Below are 21,766 nucleotides of genomic sequence, written 5' to 3' on the forward strand. Positions count from 1 at the left end.
CTACCATGAGTGGAAGCAGCCTGAAGCCTTCTCCAGAAGCAGATACTGGTGCCAGGCTTTTTGTGCAACCTGTAGAACTGTGAGTGAAATAAACCTCTTTTCTTTATAAGTTACCTAGTCTCAGGTATTCCTTTACAACAACACAAACAAACTAAGCCTTATACTTGGTTATTTTTTGGCTGCCTTCTCTTCCGTGAATGCTTGGGAACCAGAGTTCTAGGCAGAGGGTGCAGCTAGTGCAAAGGCCCTGTGCAGGGGCTCATGGGGAAGAGTGAGGAGTTCAGAATGGCAGCTGGAGCCAACCAGGTGAGGAGCGAATAAGGGGCAAGATTAGAGACACAAGGTGGAAGGATTATGCAGGGCTTTGCGCATGCGTCCATTTGCAAAGAGGTTCCTGCAGACCAAACTATTTCAAACTGCAAGTCCACTGACTTTCATTCTGCCACTTCTGAAGCCCAGCTGAACTTATTATTTTTTTCCATAACATTAATCACCTAAAATACCAAAACATTTACCCATTTATTGTGAATATTATATGTGAAATATCTTCCCCTGCTGGAATGCAGGCTTCAAGGGGGCAAGATTTTGTCCTTTTATGCTCATTGATACCCTAAGTGCCTAGATGAGGGAACAGCCCATGATTAGCTCTCAGCAAACACTTGTTAAATGAATAAATACTGCCTTTTGTGTTTTAGCCTGCATTTGTAGTACGCTACAGTTTTTATGGTTTTCGGTTAGCTTTTACTAATTGCACTCAAAGATAGATTTTTCTCTGAGGACATATATAGGTGAGGTAATCATACATTCTGGGTGTTTTGGGGATAATTATAGTTCAAACACTAAGCAATACTGCCACCATAAGTATTCTTACACTACTTTCAATTTTCACTTAAGATATGGTTTTAATATAAAGGGATATAGATCAGTGTTTTGGGGGGCTAATTTAGATAATAAATTCTATTCCTCTAAAGTCATCTGCTATGGAGACAGGAACTTTCTAATTCTATTTGTAGATAGGGTACATCTTATTTGGGGACTTGTAAGCAACTGATTACAATACCCCTTTTTGTTTAAAATACTTTGGAAAATGTAATAATAAATACATTTACAGAAAAATACCCCAAATTAAATAATATTCTTTCAAATTTGTCTTTCTAACCTAGGGAATACTTATTACAACTATATTTGCTCCTTGGACGTTTTCTGGAACACTGAAAACTTTGTGATGAGCTCATTAGGGTAGCAGTGGCTAGGAACATATGTTGACCTTGCAGACTACTATGCTTTAGAACAAAGCTAAACATTAAAATACTGTTTCCCTTCCAATAAAATTTCAGCTGACGCTTATTTATTATACTATACTATGAATTATTGGGCTTGCCTGCCTTTTCCTTCCTTCCTTCCTTCCACCCTTCCTTCCTTCCTTTTTTCCCTTCTTCCCTTGCCCCTCCTTTTTATTTGGCATAGGCCTAATAGAATTTATTTGCCAATATTTTATAACAGAATCGATATGCTGTTTTTCATTACTTACTTTGTTACAATGTAATATAGTTTGTAACTGAAATGACAAGATACGACAATTTTTAAGCCACTTCTTAGGAGAAGTTGAAATGCACGCATGGGTGAGCTCCACCATGTTATGTAATACCATACTCAGGTAAATTAACACAAAGCTCTGTATTTTTGTATATTTAATGTCAAAGATTAAGAATAATGTTCAGTTGTTGTAAGGGTGGGGTGAAGTATTCTCAGTACTGCTTATAGGAACACAAATTAACCAACGGATTAAGAATATTACCAATATTTACACCCTTTGAGCCAGTAATTCTACCCCTTGGAATTGAATTTAAGATAGTTAACGAAATAACTGGTTAGGGTTTATGAACAATCAAGTTCATTACAGGGTTATACAGAAGAAACTTTCTCAATAACCTGCCCCTAACGGACAGACAAGCTTTCTGTTCCCAAGGTAGGACTTCCTGAGGAGGCCATGACTCAAGGAATCGTGGTAGCTGGTGGACCTCTCTCTGGCAGGCTGGCCCAGTACCTGTCACCGATATTGCATGAGACCAAGAGTAAGTGGCTCTTCATAAACTTATGCATGCCACTTACTCTTGTTCTTGTCACCACATAATTTGACTATAATTGTATTATATAAAGAGGATGAAGTATGGGTTCAAAAAGTGTGCTTGTTCCTTTGAAATGAAGTTGAATGGTTTGGGAAAACTTGAAAAAGGTGGGCTGCTAAAACCAAGTTGCTATTGAATTAAGGGTGAGTGAGACAGCTGTAAAAGATAGGAAAATCGTTGTGAACACCTAACATTCTTACTCTTAATTATGATTGCCTCTCTCCATTGTAACAAAATGGAAGCAGAAAAATACTGAAGTTCCATAGTGAGTTTCTGTAAGAAAGATGAACCAAAACTCCAACCAATGGATCCATTCTTGAAGAAGACATCTGGCCTTATAAATGATTAGTGAATGATATAAACTCACTAAATCGTTAGTGAATGATACAAATTCAAGTGTTTTAAGTTGAAAGAAAAACCTTAGGAATATATGTATCATTTTTATAATTCTTCATTTTTACTAATTTTTGATAAAGTATATCAATAAATTGTGATGCTACAGGCTGCAAGAAATTTATATCTAACATAACTCGTAGAGAAATATATATGTAGAAAAAATATTGGAAGGAAGTAGACTAAATGTCAGTTGGTTACCATATGGTGGGGTTATGGGTGACTTTTAAAACTATTCTTTTGTATTTGAAAAACTCTGGAAACATAGTCTTATTTCAACTGTGTAAAATGTAGCGAAATGTAAAGAAGGGTAAGACTGGGAAAACAAGATTCCTACCAAGTTGAACCCCATAGCCAAGAGGTTTCCCATTTTACAATCCTTGTTAAATCTTCCAAGTTAACCACCGCTAAGAATATTCATGGTGCAAAATTGAGAAGGGCGTTCCTCTCTGCAATTGCACTTTTGAATCTTGTTTTATCTCAACACACTCTCTGGGTTTTCCAGTATTACACCCGTTCTTACTTTGTTTAAACCAGTTCTACACACGGGTATCAAGTATATAATTAGGCTCTACTAGATATCTGGGAAGAAATCTGGGATTAGACCTGCCAGCTTTAGAAGGTTCACTGTCACCCTGACAATGGAGGCACATGATGCCCCTGGTTCAACAGCATTAAAATGCCTTTTCTAGGAGTTGCTTTTCACCGCTCCTCATTGGTCCTTAACATTCTTTCCTGTCTAGGCCCCAGTCCATCTCTGGCTTCTGGTGTAAGCCATATAGATGCCACAGTCTCTTTTACTTCTGATTTTAGTATCTATTTTTTCTTCTTTTGTTATTACTGTCTATAAGTACTACATGCATTTGAGTTGGACTTTGAATAGGGAAGATTTCAACTGTACAGGAGGGAGAACATCAGAGAAACCTACACAAAGAAAGGTGCAGATGTTAGAGGAATATTCTACTTATTCAGGAAAGGGTGGGTTGTCCTGAAAGCTTCAGCACAGTATATTCATAAGCAGAGGTATCATTAGAAACATTTATCATCTAGCATACACCTAGATGTGCCTGACTTATCAGATTGGGTGATATTTGTAAAACCATAATACTGGGATGTAGTTACACAAAAGTGGCTATTACTGGGAGATAACAAACATCTTAGATTGAGTAAAATTGGAAAGCCTTAATAGCCTCAACAAGTTTGGGCTTTTGTGGTGGGCAATAAGAAGCTACTAGAGGTTTTCCAACAGACCAGTGAAACAATTAGAAAACTTACAAAGGAAGCAGATTTAAAGTTGCACTGATTAGCAGGGGAAAGTACACAGGTAGAGATATCAACTATGAGGCTATTTCCATACAAGAGATAGGAAAGAATCCATCAATGTTGTTAGTAAGAATACAAAGAGAAGAGATATAGAAATTATTACAGAAGTGGCATTGGCAGCATTTAATGACTGGTGGCATGTAGGAAGGAAGGCTAGAAAAAGAATCAGGGATGATTCTAAGATTTCAGAGCAGAGTGATTAGGAGAATGCTGGAGAGATTGCAAAGATGGTTCAAGCTCAGGGAACAAGGCTAGACTAGAAGATGTCTATAAGTAGCTATGCCAAGGGTAGGCAAAGAGCACAGGCTGGGCAGCTCTGCTACCCCTCCCGAATCCCCCCACAACTCACTTCAAATAAATGCATAATCCAATAAAAGCAGTGTACTTCCTATGAAGCCTCCCCTTCCAACTGAGTTGATCTTGAAATTCCCTTTTATGTAAAAATTCCGAAGCCACTGCTAAAGTATACAAGTGTGGAAAGATGGGAATAGCAGGCCCACAACCAACTGTGTGGTGGAGCTGGCTCACAGAGCTGGTTGTGTTCATCTCTTCCCAACGCCATGATCAGTGACATCTTGTAGGTAGCCTGAAACTGGGCCACTGTGGGAATATTCACACCCCAGAAATTGGCAAACCCTCTAAATTCAGGCACTTTTCCCCCAGAAAGCCAGTTGCTAAATATTTATATCTCTCTTGAGGAACTGGCTATGAAAGCAAGAAAAATAGTGAAGTATTACATAACCCTTGAATGACTCTTAAGGTAAACTTTAAGAATATCAGCTGGAAGGAGAAAAAGGAGAAGCTCATGTGTTTGAGGTATGATTGATATGCATGGCTATGAAAGTTCATGAAAGGTGGGATGGCAAATTTATTGCCTTGCAGAAGGGATCTCCAAATATTTCTAGGTTGGTCATTGGTACCTCGAGGAAAAAATTTCCTCTGATTTTTTAAACAATGTTTAATACTCTGGTACAAATAATGTTTTTCAAAGATGACCGTTGTTCCTGCTTCTCATTCTTCCTGTTAGAATGGTCCTGCTGGGTTTCCTTTACAAATTAGACGAATACTTAAATTGAGCAATAATGAATTTCTTCAGCAGGCTAGCCTGCTGAATGTGGGAAGCAATTATGAAGGAGATAGCAAATCACCATGGTAGTATAATACTAAACTTCTCTTTCAGGGTATCTTTTCAGAACTAGATCTGTGTTACAACGTCCACACCGCCCCCTCTACAAGCCCCATCTGCACAGTCTTTCTCCTACCTCCTCCAAAAGGCTAGTGTATTTTGTACTCACTCTTTTCATAATGAATCATTTCTAAGGCTTAATCCTTCAACTGTGAAATTTATTACAGAAATTGTTCACTAGAGCAGGCAAGATACAAGAGATGATTATATCTAACTGATGTTTTGCTTGGATTAAGGTTAAGATACCATGATTTAGAAACATATTCTCCTATACAAGACAAAATATGGTTCTTCAAGCCTAGTCAACTGTTGAAAAAAAGTGAGGATTGTGCAATAGGAATTTCCATTTCATCTTCAAGAAAGATGATTAGGTGCTACAAAGTAATCCAATATCTTGCTGTGTGGTTTGAGCACATAACTGGTGCTCAAAAATGTTTGTGGAAAGACTGGAATATTTTCCTGTAACAGTAAGGTTCCATTACACTAAGCTTTATATCAAATATTTGAGGAACTAAGAGAATAAATGCCCTTTTAACTTAAAATAATGTTTTCAACTGTTGGATTAATTTACTCAATGAATAATATGCAAATCTTGAGTATTAATTCTCTTAGCTTGAGTATCTTTAATTCTCATTTAAGGAGAAAATATTTAGCATGATTTGTCAATTCATTACCATTTTAAAGTTACCAAAACAGAATACATGGTGACATTAAAAAATATAAAGAAAGTGACAAGAGAGATATGATGAATTTATTCACCATAAAAAGGGCAAAAGGAACAGAAGAAATAAAGATAAAAAGGCTTCCCTTTGTCTAGTGGTGCTACAGCTTCTCAGAAATAAAGATGGTAGATCTTCATTAACCTTACAAGGTTAATGTTCATGACTTGTAAGGTCTGTATAAAAAATCTGGTGAAGTCAGTCTCTCTTCAATTCTCTTTTATGCCAAAACAAGCAAACAAACAAACAAACAAAAAAGTCAAAAAAACAAAAGTGAGTTAACTGAAATCAAGTAACTTATCAAAGTTGTCAGACAAATGTATACTTCTCTGGTAATTTAGGGGCACATCACTGCACCTGGCTAATTTTTTTCATATTTGAAGAGAGGAGGTTTCACCAGGTTGCCAAGGCTGGTTTGCTATAAATTTCATGCATCAAGATACACATAGGGGAAACAATAACTAATTAGACATATTGCTAAGGGCCAAGTGAATGACAGAAGACAAAGGAGTAACAATAACTAATTAGACATATTGCTAAGGGCCAAGTGAATGACAGAAAACAAAAAGTGCTATGCAGAAATTGGAACTTGGTGCAGCCTAAAAGAATAAATATGCATTGCGTAAGTGGCGACTGAAAGAGAAGACAAACATGTCAAAGGCTACAATGCTGAGGGATAGGTACCATGGTCAGGCTGTGAAGCGGAAGGATCTGACTAGTGTTTTGAATACAATGTGTCAGACTATGGGAAGCTGATCAGTGGCCTGAAGAGTATACACCCCATCCTAGAGGTTAGCAATATATTATGATGTGGGAACATATTTTGTTGAACAGTTACTATGCTCTAGGTGCTTTTATGTTCTAAAGATTTCATAAGCATTATCTTTATTGGAACTTCACAATAATCCTAGGAGGTAGAACTCATTTAACTTATATTTTATAGTCAATGAAACTGAAGCTCAGAAAATTTAACCAACTTGCCCAAAGTCAAATAGCTAGTAAGAAATACTACTAACTTTAGAGCCTGCATTCTTTGTAAGCTTATTGACATGGTACTATGATAGGAATGGCAGGATCAAAGACCCATTGACAGTGCATGGTACAGACATACCATCATCCAGGACCCCCTTCGGACACCAAAATCCACGGATGCTCAAGCCCATTAAACAAAACATAGTATTTGCATATAACCTACATACATCCTTCCATGTATTTTACATTTTTTCTATATTACTTATAATACCAAATACAATGTAAATGCTATGTAAAGAGTTGTTATATGGTATTTTAAAAACTTGTATTTTTTTATTGTTGTATTGCTATTTTTTATTTTTATTTTTCGAGTAATATTTTTGATCCACAGTTGGAGGAATCCATGGATGTGAAATGCATGGATAGGGAGGGCTGGCTGTATTGGGGATAGTGGAGTAAAGGAGATGGACAAGCGGTTAAAACAATAGTCCCTGGACAAGCAATGAGAAGGGCAGTAAAGACAGAAAGACAAGAGTGCAATACATGTTTTGAAGCCAGAATGATCGGAACTTGCTCTCTATTACAGACTGAATATTTGTGTCTCCCCACAGTCATGTTGAAACCTCAAACCCAATGTGATGGTTATTTGGAGGTGGGGCCTTTGGGAAGTGATTAGGTCACGAGGTCAGGGACCTAATGAGTTCTCAGATTATTGTTTTTGTAAAAGAGACCTCAGAAACCTCCTTCCGCCATGTGAGGATGCAGCAACAAGACAGCTGTCAATGAACCAGAAAGGGAGCCTTCTCGAGACCCTGACTGCTGGCACCTTGACCTTGGACTTTCCAGCCTCCAGAAATAAATTTCTGCTGTTTGTAAGCTATGCAGTCTGTGGTATTCTGTTACAGCAGCCTGAAAGAACTAAGACAGACTAACAGGTTTTGAAGGGTGGTGGAGGAAACAAGAACCTGGAGACGGGGCCTGGATCTTAGTGGGAAGGCTGTAAAAGTTGGGTTTCTAGAAAAAGACTGCAGGAAATGAGTGGAAAGAGGAAGGCAATGGACTCACAAAATGGCGATTGCTGGTGTTGGGTACTGAGTGGGATCATGCCTACCATATCACATACATCTCTGCTGACTCCATAAGCAATTTCCTTTTGAAGATTCATGATCAGTCATACCAGAGTGGCAGTCACGATGATCACTGCATTTATCAGTTTAGAATTTATGAAAATGAAATTTCTTTTGACATTCTCCATTACTCTTTGAGCGTTTAACTCAAACTTCCATTTCCCCTGAATTTGTTTGGTACTTTTCTGATGGTATGTTTCTGATTGTTTTAAAATGACTGTGGTTAGTAGAACTTTTGCTTTAATGGAATATTTAGGCTATCACAAACTTTCTCCATTAATCAGCTATACCAGTGGATTTCATGCTTTTCTGACACCATCCAGTGTAAAAAAAAAATGATATAACAACCCAGTACACACATTCATATTCAACCACCTACCTATTTTACCAAAATCCAGTGTTAATAAAACAACACTTACCTTCTCATATTTTCTACTCAATTCTATTCCATTTTAAAATGCTCACTGAAACTCTCCAAATTGACATCCAAAGTGACCCACAGATTGAAAACGGCAAGCTTAATTCAGAGCTCCAACCAAGTAGGCAACCATGTGTTCAGCTTGGGCTCTCTGCTGTCACAGAAACTGGCACAAAGAGCTTTAGAAGTGTTGAAAACAAGAAAGAAGGAGTGAGCCACATTTTTTTTTGTAGATCATTTATTTTTCTTAATTTAAGAAACATTCAGTAAATACATTACACAGCAATCTCACTAAGTTTATGCCATCTGAAAATTCAGTAAATTTGTTCCCAATCCCAAATTCAAGTTAATTGATAACCTCAGTTATAACTTGAATCCAATCACCACTAAAAATTGGAGCTTAAATCTACAAATTGAGGTTTACATCTCCTGAAGGTCATATTCATGACAAAGCAGAATATTACATCGATTTAGAACATAACATTAATTGATATAGAATTTCAACAAGCTGCAAAAAGTAGTTAATCTGGAGTCAAATATATGTATGGCAACACAATCTCACCATTCCTGCCTCGGTAATTGCTAGAACATATACTAATGTTAAAAAATGTGCCTGGTTCGGGCATGGTGGCTCACACCTATAATCCCAGCACTTTGGGAGGCCAAGGCAGGTGGATCATGAAGTCAGGAGTTCAATACCAGTTCAAGACCTGGCCAAGATGGTGAAACCCTGTCCCTACTAAAAATACAAAAATTAGCTGGGCGTGGTGGTGGGCACCTGTAATCCCAGCTACTCGGGAGGCTGAGGCAGGGAATTGCTTGAACCAGGGAGGCAGGGGTTGCAGTGAGCCGAGATCCGGCCACTGCACTCTAGCTTGGGCAACAGAGTGACACTCCATCTCAAAAAACAAACAAGCAAACAAACAAACAAAAACATGCCTCATGATTACAGAAACACTTTTTTCACAGGCGCTCTATTCCAGCAAGCAAATCTCTGTGATATGACCTCACGAACCCCCTAGAAATGACCTGTGTGTAAAACACCCATGACCCATGACCCATGTTATGGTATGTGTCCCTCCTTCCATATGGTAGATCATCTTCACTGTTATATCCAATGCCAGTTTAATTTAGTCCAATTAATTAAGCAATTGTATACTAAGAGCACTGAGGATACGACATGAGTAAACATAGACTCTGCCCTCAGGAAGCGTATTATGAAGTCAGAAAGGCAGATGTCTAAACAAATGATAATTCCAGAGTGGGAAAGGCAGACAATGAGAGGATGAGACAAATGGGGGAAGAGGGCTTGACTAAGACAAAGATTCTGCCCGATGAGTGGTGTCATTTTTCTCATGACAAAGAATCTAACACATGCAACAACACACCGAATAAACGATTGGTGATAGAAGACAAAATAACCCCGAAGTGCTACTTAACTGTGCTGTTGTCAAGGTGAAGTATGTTTGTGTTTAATTGTGCTTGTTGAGATGAAACACGTTTATTTTTGCCTGTTGCTGCTATCCTTACTAAGGTGTAGGATAACAGCAAGGAAGCTGATTATCTACTTGGAAGTTCTCAAAGTACAGTTCCTGGGCTTTTCTGGGGTTCCAGGGTCTCTTTTCGGGGGGTTTGTGAGGTCAAAATTTCTTTCATAATTGTACTAAAAGTTACTTGCCTTTTTGACTATGTTGATATTTGCACTGACTGGACAAAAGGGTAATTATTTGATAGTAATCATCTTGATTTTCACAGTGTCCCTGAAGGCATGTCCAAAAGAAAACTTGCAGCAAGGCAGCACAGGGCAATGGGGAAAACACTGTTATTTAGAAGACACAGACTTGATGTTTTTGGAGCCTTAGTATCTTCATCTGGAAAATGAGAAGGTTGGCCTAGATTGTGGATCCCAAACTTAGTTGTGCAGCAGAATGATCTGGAAGGCTTTAAAAAAATTACAAGTGTCAGGAACTTGTAGGATGAGGCAGAGATTGGGCCTTCTGGGATGATGCTGTGGGTGGGAAAGGGTAGAAACGACTGCATTTGTCAGCAATTCTCTCCCAACCCCTTGTCTTTCCAGTGTTGCCTGCCTTCCTGAAAACCTTTCAGAGCTAATAAGATTGGCACTGAGGTAGAGGAATGACAACAGGTAGCTGCTGTCCTACTCTGGAAAAGACTCATTATTGACAGGTAAATGAGGTAAACGAGGAGGGGTGGATGACTGGTGTTTGGCACCAAATATGAACACTGAGGCAGGATGGGTATAGGAGCTGTGGATGTGGCCAGAAGAGCTTCAGCCTCTTTGGCAAGCACTGTGTTCTGGTAGCTTCTATATTTTCCAGTAATGGACCAAGTAACTCTGTGTGTGTGTGTGTCTGTGTGTGTGTGCAAGCGCACGCATGTGCACAGTGTATGGTATGTGAGCCCATACATTGGGTATGGGTGGGAAGCAATTACCCTAAGAGTAAAGCAATGACTTTGTTTGCAAAGAAGGCTCAATTGCAAGACAGGTTTGGCCCTGTGATTTGGGTAATAGAACAAAAGCTGCATATCTAATTTGAAATTTTTACCAATAATGTCTATATTTTGCTAGTCAAGATATTCTAATCGATGTTAAAATAATAGTACCCTGCCGAGAGCCAGCAGCCAGTCAATGCTGGATTGAGTTAGCACATTCCTTGACCTTAGGTTATGTGGGTATCTTGGAATCAGTAGAAAAAGAGAATCAAAACAGACATAAAAGACAAAAGGATAGTTTTCCTCTTCTTTCTTCAGAACAGACTCCCTGACAGTTGGGTAAGATCTGCTCTGGCAGTTCGGTGCCCTGGCTAACAAGATAATAATTGCATCCACTCTTGGAGGAGCACAATGCAGCTCTCCTTCCTCCTCTCACCCATTTCCTACCAGCCCTGCACAGAGCTGCCCAAGAAATGGTTGTGTAACCTTTGACTCAGTTGTTATTTTTTCCTTCATTTAATGAAGTAGACCTTTGTTTGCCACCTTGTCCACGTCACCAGCAATGACGAACTGTAATGCCGTCATGGTAATGCAATCTGGGATACTGATCAGATGGGTTAATATTTGCCAACACATTTCGCAAAGAAAAAACTCCAATCTGCCTAACTCACCTTAACGGGGCCAGTTTTATGTGGAGCTCCCAGTTCCATAATGAATAATGTCTACAATTAACCTAGGCCAGGCCGATTTAATTTCAAGGAAAGGTTCTGCGAGTTTTACCTGCCTCAAGAGAACTGAATTCCAAGAAATTCTTGCTATAATTAGTAGAATTAGGATAAACAGCAGTACTTTTCTCTGAGCCCAGAGCCCATCTTGTCCCTTGCCACACAGCAAATAATATACAGTATTTTTTGATGATAACAATGAATTTTGAATAGACCGGCCATTCTTTAACAGATACTTATGGAGTACCTACTATGCACCAGATAACATGTACAATTTTATTTTATATAATTTTTACTTCTCTTCTTATTTATTCTGCAACTTGTCTAGGCACTGCTCTTTAGGTGTCTTTAAAATATTTATTTTAGTAAGATTATTATAGTTCTTGCTGATGATATTCTAATTCATCTTTTAATGGAATCTTTCATAATTACAGACCCCTTTTATTAGTTAGTACTGCACTAGTCACTTCAATTATCACCTAGATTTTGAATTTTGCTTATCATTTATATGCACAGACAGACTAGTTGAAAAAGACACCATCAGCAATTTCTTTTGAAAAACTAGCTATCTCTCTAGTGTTCCTCTGCAGAAAATACAGGTAATCTGTTACACGTGAGACATATAGCCTCCCCTCACCTGAAAGCCTTGAAAAGTAAAAGAAGAAGATAATGTGAGTGCATTGCAAACCATTAAGAAATGAAGGAAGAAGTCAGAGACTATTATTCTTGTCAGGCCTATTAGCACAGTACAGTGTTTCCCAGCCACTTTCCTATTACCCCATGATGGGAGTTCAAAGTTGATGGCATCGTTTCTCCTACTCTCATTTGTGGAGGGGGCATGTTGGCTGGGTGGTGCTTCACCTGCTGAGAATCTAGCAGGATGAGATGAGCTCCTGCAGCTCTAGTTAGAACGCATAATTAATATTCCTATATGGGGGTGGGAGGAGGATGTGTCCTATGAAATGAAAGCTCATAAAGATATGTGTCAAATATGCTGGTTTAGGTGGACCTATGTATAATAATTTACATTAAAAAGATAATTTTTAATGTCTTTTTTAACTTTTCAACTATTTATTCTGATACATGAGCTTCTCATACACATCTTGGGAGGAGTCTTCAGTACAAACAAAGAATTTTTCTCCTAGAACTATTAAAGTTGGAGGGTGCTGTGGTCTTAGAACAATCTATTTTCCATTGTAGTAGCTTTTGGGGTCATGGCTGACTGCTCAAAATAGTTTAGATCCAGGCCCAAATGGTAACCACAGTGGCCAGTATTCCCTTCATTTGTGGGCTAAATTCACAAGAAAACTGACAGAATTTGTCCAGGTGGGAGGCATGAGTGACGTGCAGGAGCAGAAGGTCCATCCCCAAGGAGAGGTCTGCAGTCCACAGACTCGGCATGCCAGGGAAGGGACCAGGACCCCCAGGGAAAGCAGGACTGAACGTTTCCTATTCACTATCCCTGGCTGCTGACCCTCATTCCACCCACCAGGTCTACAGCTTAGCTTTGCCTCTTTTGTCACAGGACCTTATAGGGTCAGTGGACAATGCTGACCTTCAGGCTGCTTGTCTGCAACAAGGAGACTGCCATGTCTGCCCTGTCAGCCGACTGCTGAATCACCTGACGTGAACATCTTAGTAATTCCAAACTCCTTTTTCATCCTCTGCCTTTGGGTGTCTGAGCCTTCTGGGCTCACTGTCTTGTCACCACTTGCCCATTGTTTCACTCAGAAAGTCCAGCCTTCATCACTGGAGTCCATCTAGTTTCACGCTATGGTCACTGATGACCTTCATGTGGAGGGATCCAAAGGACTTTCTGCCCTCATCTTAGTTGACCTCTTAGCAACATGTGCATGTTTCTTCTTTGAAATATGCGCTTCTGTTGGCCTCCATGACCCACACAGCCTATCTGTTTTCTTCTGTCTTTCTGCCTGGTTCATCTTGGGTAGTTCCTGCTCCTCAGCTAGATCTGTTCCTTGGTGTTTTTCACTACCCTCTATTTTCTCTGGGTGTTCTCTCCTAATCCCACTGCTTTATAACCCCATGTATCAGTTAGCTATTGTTGCAATATTGCTATGTAACCAACTACCCTGAAACTCAGTGTCAGACAGAAGTTGGCATTTTCTGAGTGAGGAAAGTGAGGCTCAGTGAGAAAAATGAACTTCTCGGGGACATGAGTGACATGTGTTCTAAATCAGATTTCCAGTTCACTGTATTTTCTACTGTGTTCTGAACTTAAAGAAAGGATCGATCATTATCTGTCTCATTTCTATGAACAGCTAATGAGCTACCATATTTCAAAAATTTTTCAAAAATCTCTCTCTTATGTTTGTTCTCCAAAATTCTGTAAAAACATGCCATTAGTGTCTCTCGTTAACTGCCTTTATCTGATTCTTAAATGAGAGCTTTCGTTCATTTGCCACAGCTATAATGACATATTTAAATTCTTCTTCTTTTTCCAAATTGTCAAAAATAATCAGTTTCTACAAAATTATTAATTATGTCTACATTTTCAAGTTCAGTACAATAAAATGTTACTAATTTGGAATAAAGGAGGCATCCATTAGGATTCTTTGGCAGCACACAGAAGAAAATATCCTGGCTAGCATACAGACAAGAAGAATTTATTAGAATAACAATAACCAGCACCTATAGCACTTTCTTTGATTAGGCACCATTCTAAGCACTGGACTCATTAATTTCTAGATGAATGCCTGTGTAGTAGGTACTGCTATTAGCCCCACTTTTACAGATGAGGAAATCAAGGCACAAAGAAGTTAAGTAACTTGCTCCAGGTTGTGCAGTTAGGGTATGGCTAAATATGGATCTGAACCCAAGATGTGTAGCTCCAGAGTTTTAGGCACTACATCTTGTCCAAGGATCTGGGGCAGTCACAGAATTGAGGGGAAACCTATGGAAGCAGGTTCAAAGACAGTAGAAACCAAGTCATGGTAGAGGCCTGTCACTGGAAGAAACTTTAATCACTCTCATCTCCCAAACCCTTGATTCCATTTAAAGGCTCCAGATCCAAAGTCCTGGGAGGGAGGCCCAATTCAGCCTTGACGAGGAGAGGGCAGGGCACCTTGACTGGCAGTTTCACCAAAGGCTGAGCGCAGAGGGAAGAACCGGTTCCCCTAGAGAAGACAGGAGGATTATAAAAAGAAAACAATGAATTTGGGAGGTTGGACAGCAAAACATTGCCCATTACATGGAGCATGAAGGAAAGGAGATTTTTATTTCACATTAACAAATAGCTTACAATGACAGCTGTGTGAGACATTCCTCAACTGCCTTTAAAATGTGTCCTCAGTAGACTCCTTTATTTGGAAGAGATGTCCCAACTTTTTCCTGTCTCACCACCCATGCCCCGCCAACATGGTCACTCCATAGAGTCCATGTGTTCCCACCTCAGTTGGATGACAGGGTGCTCAAGCCTCTATCGTCAGGGAAAAGTCTTTCCTGGCCCATGTAGCTACTGACTTCTATGCAGCTCTGCTTTCCTCACAACTCGACTTCTTAAAAAGACAGTCTACAATCCCCAAACTCACCAATTCTTGCACAGTCACTCCAAAATCTACTATCATGTTGTTTCTTCGTCATTTCTGCCATTCCACCGAAACTGCCCTTGTGCAAGCCACCAATCACTGGACTTTGCCAAAACAAATGAACATGTTTCTCTCCTTATTTTTGTTGCCTTCTCTGCAGCACTTGATATTCTGACCACTCTGTCCTCTGGAAGCCCTTATCTGCGCTAGGCTTTTACCTGGTTTTCCTCTTTTCTCTACAGAAGTCTCCTCCTTAACACCATTCTTCAGTTCTTTTTTCTCAGTTCATTTCCTAAATATTGGCATTTTCCAGACCTTCTCTTCTTCTCACTCTATACACTCAACCTGGAGGACCTAATTACTTACATGTTCATAAATCTCAAAATTCATCTCCAGCCAGAGCTCCCTATCGATATCCAAAATAGCAACTCCACATTTAGAAGTCCTATTGATATCTCAAATTAAGTATGTCCAAAACTGATCCGTTTTCACCTCTAAGCATGTTCTTCCTTCTTAATTATCTCAGCAAATGTCATCTTCATCTTCTCCTATCCAAGCCAGAAACTTCAAAGCCATTTTCGCCTCTCTCTTCTCATTCCTCACATCCAACTAAACACAAAGTCTTATAGACCCTTCCTTTGTAGTATTTCCTATATCTACCCACCTCCTCTCTAGTCTTCCTACTGATGTAATGTAGGCTCTATCATTTCTTGCCAGAAATAAGCCTTCTTAAGTGATCTCTCTGCCTCCGATCTGTACCTTCTTCAATTCTCTACATTGCTGCCAGAGAAATTTTTCTAAAATGCAAATATGATCATGTAAGTCCCAGAATTAAAATCCTTTTATGATACCCACATATTTCAAGATGAAGTTCAAATTCTTGAGTTTGGCACACAAGTGAGATGAGGCTTCTGTTGCCTCTTAAGCTTCATGCCTCTTGTTAGGTCCCCCAGAGTCTTTCAATACAACCATAAGGAAGGATCAATGGTTGCTCAAATATGTCACAGCCTCTCTGCCTTCTTCCATGCTGCTTCCTGTTCCTTGAATGCTCTCTAGTGTGTTGGACACTGTCCCCTAAAATTCAGGTCCACCTAGAATGGGTGAACGTGATTTTATTTGAAAATAGGTTTTTGTAGATATAATCAAGTTAGGACAAGGTCATACGGGGTTAGGGTGGGCCCTAAATCCAATATGACGGGTGTCCTTATAAGAAAGAAATTTGACATAGGCACAGACACAGACACAGACACACAAGCAAGAAGGGAAGAAAGTCCCATGTAAACTGCAACAGAGATTGAAGTGATGCATCTATTAACCAAAAAATACCAAGGATTGCTGGCAACCACCAGAAGTTAGAAGAGGGGCATTATATTTGGCTATTCCTGCATTGCTATAAAGGAATAGCTGAGACTGGATAATTTATAAAGAAAAGAGGTTGAACAATGAGATACCATCTCACACCAGTTAGAATGGCAATCATTAAAAAATCAGGAAACAACAGGTGTTGGAGAGGATGTGGAGAAATAGGAACACTTTTACACTGTTGGTGGGATTGTAAACTAGTTCAACCATTATGGAAAACAGTATGGCAATTCCTCAAGGATCTAGAACTAGATGTACCATATGACCCAGCCATCCCACTACTGGGTATATACCCAAAGGATTATAAATCATGCTGCTATAAAGACACATGCACACGTATGTTTATTGCGGCACTATTCACAATAGCAAAGACTTGGAATCAACCCAAATGTCCATCTGTGACAGACTGGATTAAGAAAATGTGGCACATATACACCATGGAATACTATGCAGCCATAAAAAAGGATGAGTTTGCGTCCTTTGTAGGGACATGGATGCAGCTGGAAACCATCATTCTTAGCAAACTATCACAAGAAGAGAAAACCAAACACCGCATGTTCTCACTCATAGGTGGGAACTGAACAATGAGATCACTTGGACTCGGGAAGGGGAACATCACACACTGGGGCCTATCATGGGGAGGGGGGAGGGGGGAGGGATTGCATTGGGAGTTATATCTGATATAAATGATGAATTGATGGGTGCTGACGAGTTGATGGGTTCAACACACCAACATGGCACAAGTATACATATGTAACAAAACTGCACGTTATGCACATGTACCCTAGAACTTAATGTATAATAAAAAAAAAAATTAAAAAAAAAAAAGAAAAGAGGTTGAGTTGGCTCACAGTTCTTCAGGCTTTATGGGAAGCATGGTGCTGGCATCTGCTAGGTTTCTGGGGAGGCCTCAGGAAACTTACAATCATGTTGGAAGGTGAAGGCGGGGATAAGCACATCACATAGCCAGAATAGGAGCAAGACAGAGAGCAAGGTGCCACATAGTTCCTTTATTTTTATTTTTTATTTTTTTTGAGACAGAGTCTCACTCTTGTCACCCAGGCTGGAGTGCAATAGTGTGAACTCGGCTCACTGCAACCTCCACTTCCCGGGTTCAAGCGATTCCCCTGCCTCAGCCTCCCAAGTAGCTGGGATTACAGGTGCCTACCACCATACGTGGTTAATTTTTGTATTGTTAGTAGAGACTGGGTATCACCATGTTGGCCAGACTGGTGTTGAACTCCTGACCTCGTGATCTGTCCACTTCAGCCTCCCAAAGTGCTGGGATTACAGGTGTGGCCACCGCACCCAGCCGCCACATAGTTTTAAACAGTCAGATCTCACTTCTCACAGAGAAGTCACTCACTGTTGTGAAGGCAGCACTAAGAGGATGGTACTAAACCATGCAATAGAAATCTGCCCGCATGATCCAATCACCTCCCACCAGACCGCATCTCCAACACTGGGGATTACATTTCAACATGAGATTTAGGTGGGGACACAGATCCAATCTACATCAGACATGGAACAAATTATCCCTTAGAGCCACTGGAAGGAACTAACCCTGCTGACACCTTGATCTCAGATCATTAGCCCACAGAACAAGGACAGAACACATTTCTGTTGTTTTAAGCCATCCAGTTTGTGGTATTTTGTTATGACAGCTCTAGGAAACTAAAGTACCCTCCCTACTCTTTCTTGCATTGCTAATAATCTCAACACGACTCAGCATTTTCTTCTATGGGAAGCCTTCCTTGCACTTTCCCATCCCTAAACTATTCCCCCTTATTTACAAGTCTTTCCTCTGTTGTCTCATTGCATTCTGAAGATCTTTGTTATAATGCATTGCTATGCTGTCAGCTTTTTTTTTTTGTTTGTTTTTGGTCTCTTTAGTAAGAGTACTGTAGAGACTGAGTGGGTGCCTACCTGGTAGTCTCAGTATCCTGCATGGCACTGGCAAGAAGAAAAAGAAGTACAGTTACTGTTCGGTGAATGTTAACATGCCTCAAAAGAGGTGTCATTTTTATTTCATTCAAATGGAGTACTACAAATCATTAAGTAGAGTGGACATGTTAATAGGAAAAATAAAATCTCATGTAAGGCCAATGAGTGTAATGCATTGACAATAAAATTACTGTAACATAAAAGAATAGCTGTTTCTATGACTGAAGTTAATTATATTCACTAGCAATGATCAGAATTATGTTCATGCTATCTCAAATCATGAGTTATTTGCTTCCAATTTATTTTACTGCTTTGAATAGTAGTTTATAACAAAAATCAATGTCATATGAGTATCTAAATAACAGAAATATCCTTTGTAAACAATAAGATACTGGGAGTCAGGAATGTTTCCAACATGACTTGTTACCTTGACCCTCAAGGGGTTATAATCTGTCACCTGCTTCAGCGGTGTGCATCTATTATTGGGATAAACTCACAGGTTTATAAGGCTCATTAGGAAAGGAAGGATCCAAAGTGTGTAGAACAAGCTTGTTCTTATGCAGCCCAGGACAGCTTTGAACATAGCCCAACACAAATCTGTAAACTTTCTTGAAATTTTATGTGATTTTTTTTTTTTTTTTTTAGTTGATCAGCTATTGTTAGTGTTAGTGTGTTTTATGTGTTGCCCAAGACAATTCTTCTTCCAGTGTGACCCAGGGAAGCCAAAAGACTGGACAACCCTGGTGTAGAATATCAGTCTGACAAATCACTTCTCAGAAGTATGGGATTTTTACCCAGTAAAAACTACCTCTTCGTGGCCCGAGGTGGCTCACTGAGCTGTCCCCACTTTGCTGTCACGGGAACTATGAATCACAGTCTCAGAGTTTACATCGAAGACCTCACAAATCTGTGGAAATTTGCCTAATAAAGATATAATAAGCTGGACTTGTAAGAATTCACTAATTTGATGACTTGCCACACATGCAATTATGTTACCCTCAGATGGTAATGGAGGACTGTTTTTCTGAAAGTGATAAGAACATTATGCACATATGTTTGGGCCTAAAAGACCAATTGTTATTAATATTAACAAAGATAGCCAAGGCCTTTAGTGTTTTGTTTGTAAAATCCCTTGCTTCACTGAGGGCTATGAGATGAAGTAAAGCCAGGCCTTCAGAGTATTTTTCTTATTCACTCAACTCATGCAGCTAAACAACAGGCTTATGTAGCACAAACATAAAACATTACTTTTTAGGCTATCCCAAATTGTTTAACATATACAATGTGCCAGTCCTGTGGTAGGTACTAGAGAGCCACAAAGACTCAATCCCTGCCTTCAGAGGCTCACATCTACTGGCGAGAAAGGTGATTTCATTGCCACAGATTTCAATGGTGACACAAGAGAAGAATGACTCATCCCAACTTTTGCAATCAGGGAAGGCTTCCGGGGAACCAGTGGAGATCTGCTGTAAAACAGGGAAGGAAAAAAATACCAGGAACAGAGTAAGTAATCACACAGATCATGGTACACACAAGGTGGGTGGAATCTGCCAGTCCTCACCTTCAGGAATTTCCTGTCTAGTGGGGGAGGCAGAAACATAAAGGGAGACTGGACTACAGTATAACGGTGAACCCTTCGGTAGAGCTCGGCATAGGGTGTTATGAGTGCACAATGCTGGCACATCTAAGAGAAGGCCCACCCAAGGCCTCTGAGTATAAGCAACAGCAATGCTGCCTTGAAAACTGAGCAAGACTTCACCAGTGGTGAGGAAAGGGCATTTCAGGTGCATATGGACAAAGCATGAACAGATATACAGGCAGCTGCTGGAGAAGTGGTTGAAGGTGGGGTGGGGCTGGAACAATATTTAGTTGGCATGGCTGCAGCTCCGGATGCAAGATATAGGATTAAAGGGAGTGACAAAGTAAGACTGTGGGGGGCTTTGTAAGTGGAACTGTGAGAAGTAGGGCACTGGCAGCAGGAACCGAGGGAAGGATGGACCTAGAAATACTGAAGAGGTCAAATCAGCTGTGCCCTCTGATTGAATGTGAAGGATGAAAGAATGGAAGGATCCAAGGTTTTAAGACAAGGCAGAAAAGCAACTGTGCTGAGGTAAATGCTATGACAGATGGAATCACAGGGTACCCACCACAAGCTGGTGAGGTAAGAGCCTCAGCAGGATTCTGGAAAGGTGTGCTGGGCAGGATGAGCCCTGAAGGATGGGGAGTCAGCCAGGTGAAGGAATGGGTGGGTAGAAGAGGCCACTAAAGCAAATGAACGCATGAGCAGAGACAGGAGGCTGAAGACTACATGCTGGAGGACTGCCAGCCATTCAGAATTACTGTCCCTTACCTCCTGGAAACATTTCTCTGTGTGAGAGGCATGGTGGTTAACAATGCCTCTAGGATCAGATTATTCAGGTTCACATCTGGTTGGCCACTTGCAAGCTGTGTAGCCTCAGGCAAATTAGTTGACTCCCCAGTGCCTAAGGTTTGTAACACTGGCCACCCAGCAGTGAAAATAACACCTACCTCTAGGATTGTTAACGCTTAGAAGAGAGCTTTGCACACAGATTAGCTAGCAGTGACAGCGATATTAGTGATCATGGTAGTAGAATTACCTGGGCTTTCTTACTAACAGGAACTCACCATCAGGCCTACCTTCCAAGTTCACTGCCCCTTCCCTAGCTCCCTTTTCTCATCCTGAAATTGTCTTTGCAAAAATTACATCAGTGAGAATATTATGGCAGTGGGGGAGATCTGATCTAGCCAACCCAACTCCCCATTCCTTGCCTTTAGCTTTCAAGCTGCCTTAATTATTCCTGGACTTAGGCCTAGGCCTAGCTAACTTTGGAAGACATTTAGGTTATAGTTTAAATGAGAATAATGAGACCATCAGGCCAGGGGAAGGAGAAGAGCCTGAATTCTGCTAATAGGCTGGTCACAAGATATGCAGCTTCCCCAATTACTCTTGCAAATACATCACCAATGTAGACTGGCCTTTTGAGATATCTTTTCAGGTTTTTTGCATGTCTGACACTGATGGCTCCACCTGGTCCTGCCAAACTGCTCCTGTGGCCCCACAGAGCAGTGACTCAGCTCAAGAGGACAGACGGCTTTGACTCCCTATGATTTCATCTCCACCCCAACCAATCAGCAGCAAGCACCATTTCCTAGCCACTTCCACCCCTTCCCCCAAACTGCCTTTGAAAAATCCCTAACCTACACAGGGCACAGAACATCATACACCGGGACGGGGGAGGGATAGTATTAGGAGAAATACCTAATGTAAATGACAAGTTGATGGGTGCAGCAAACCAACATGGCACATGTACACCTATGTAACAAACCTGCATCTTGTGCACATGTACCCTAGAACTTAAAGTATAATAATAAAAAAAAGAGAAATCCCTAACATATGAGCTTTTATGAGATTGATTTGAGTAATAACTTTGTCTACCATGTGGCATGG

At 40.2% G+C, this 21,766-nt stretch overlaps 1 protein-coding gene across 3 annotated transcripts in view; it reads right to left on the bottom strand.

Annotated features, from left to right (window-relative positions):
- The window catches only part of GPRIN3 (GPRIN family member 3), a 67,724-nt gene that overhangs the window by 23,157 nt on the left and 22,801 nt on the right, over positions 1 to 21,766 (bottom strand). Inside the window, exon 2 of one of the 3 annotated variants that reach the window (XR_004053243.1) lies at positions 9,132 to 14,580. The exons of the other annotated variants lie outside the window; for them this stretch is intronic. The gene's annotated coding sequence lies outside the window, so the exon portion shown is untranslated. Of the gene's footprint in view, positions 1 to 9,131; positions 14,581 to 21,766 lie in introns of those variants that run through there. 3 annotated transcript variants of the gene reach the window in all.

Source organism: Rhinopithecus roxellana, chromosome 2, assembly GCF_007565055.1.
Source record: "Rhinopithecus roxellana isolate Shanxi Qingling chromosome 2, ASM756505v1, whole genome shotgun sequence".
Classification (NCBI taxonomy): Eukaryota; Metazoa; Chordata; class Mammalia; order Primates; family Cercopithecidae; genus Rhinopithecus; species Rhinopithecus roxellana.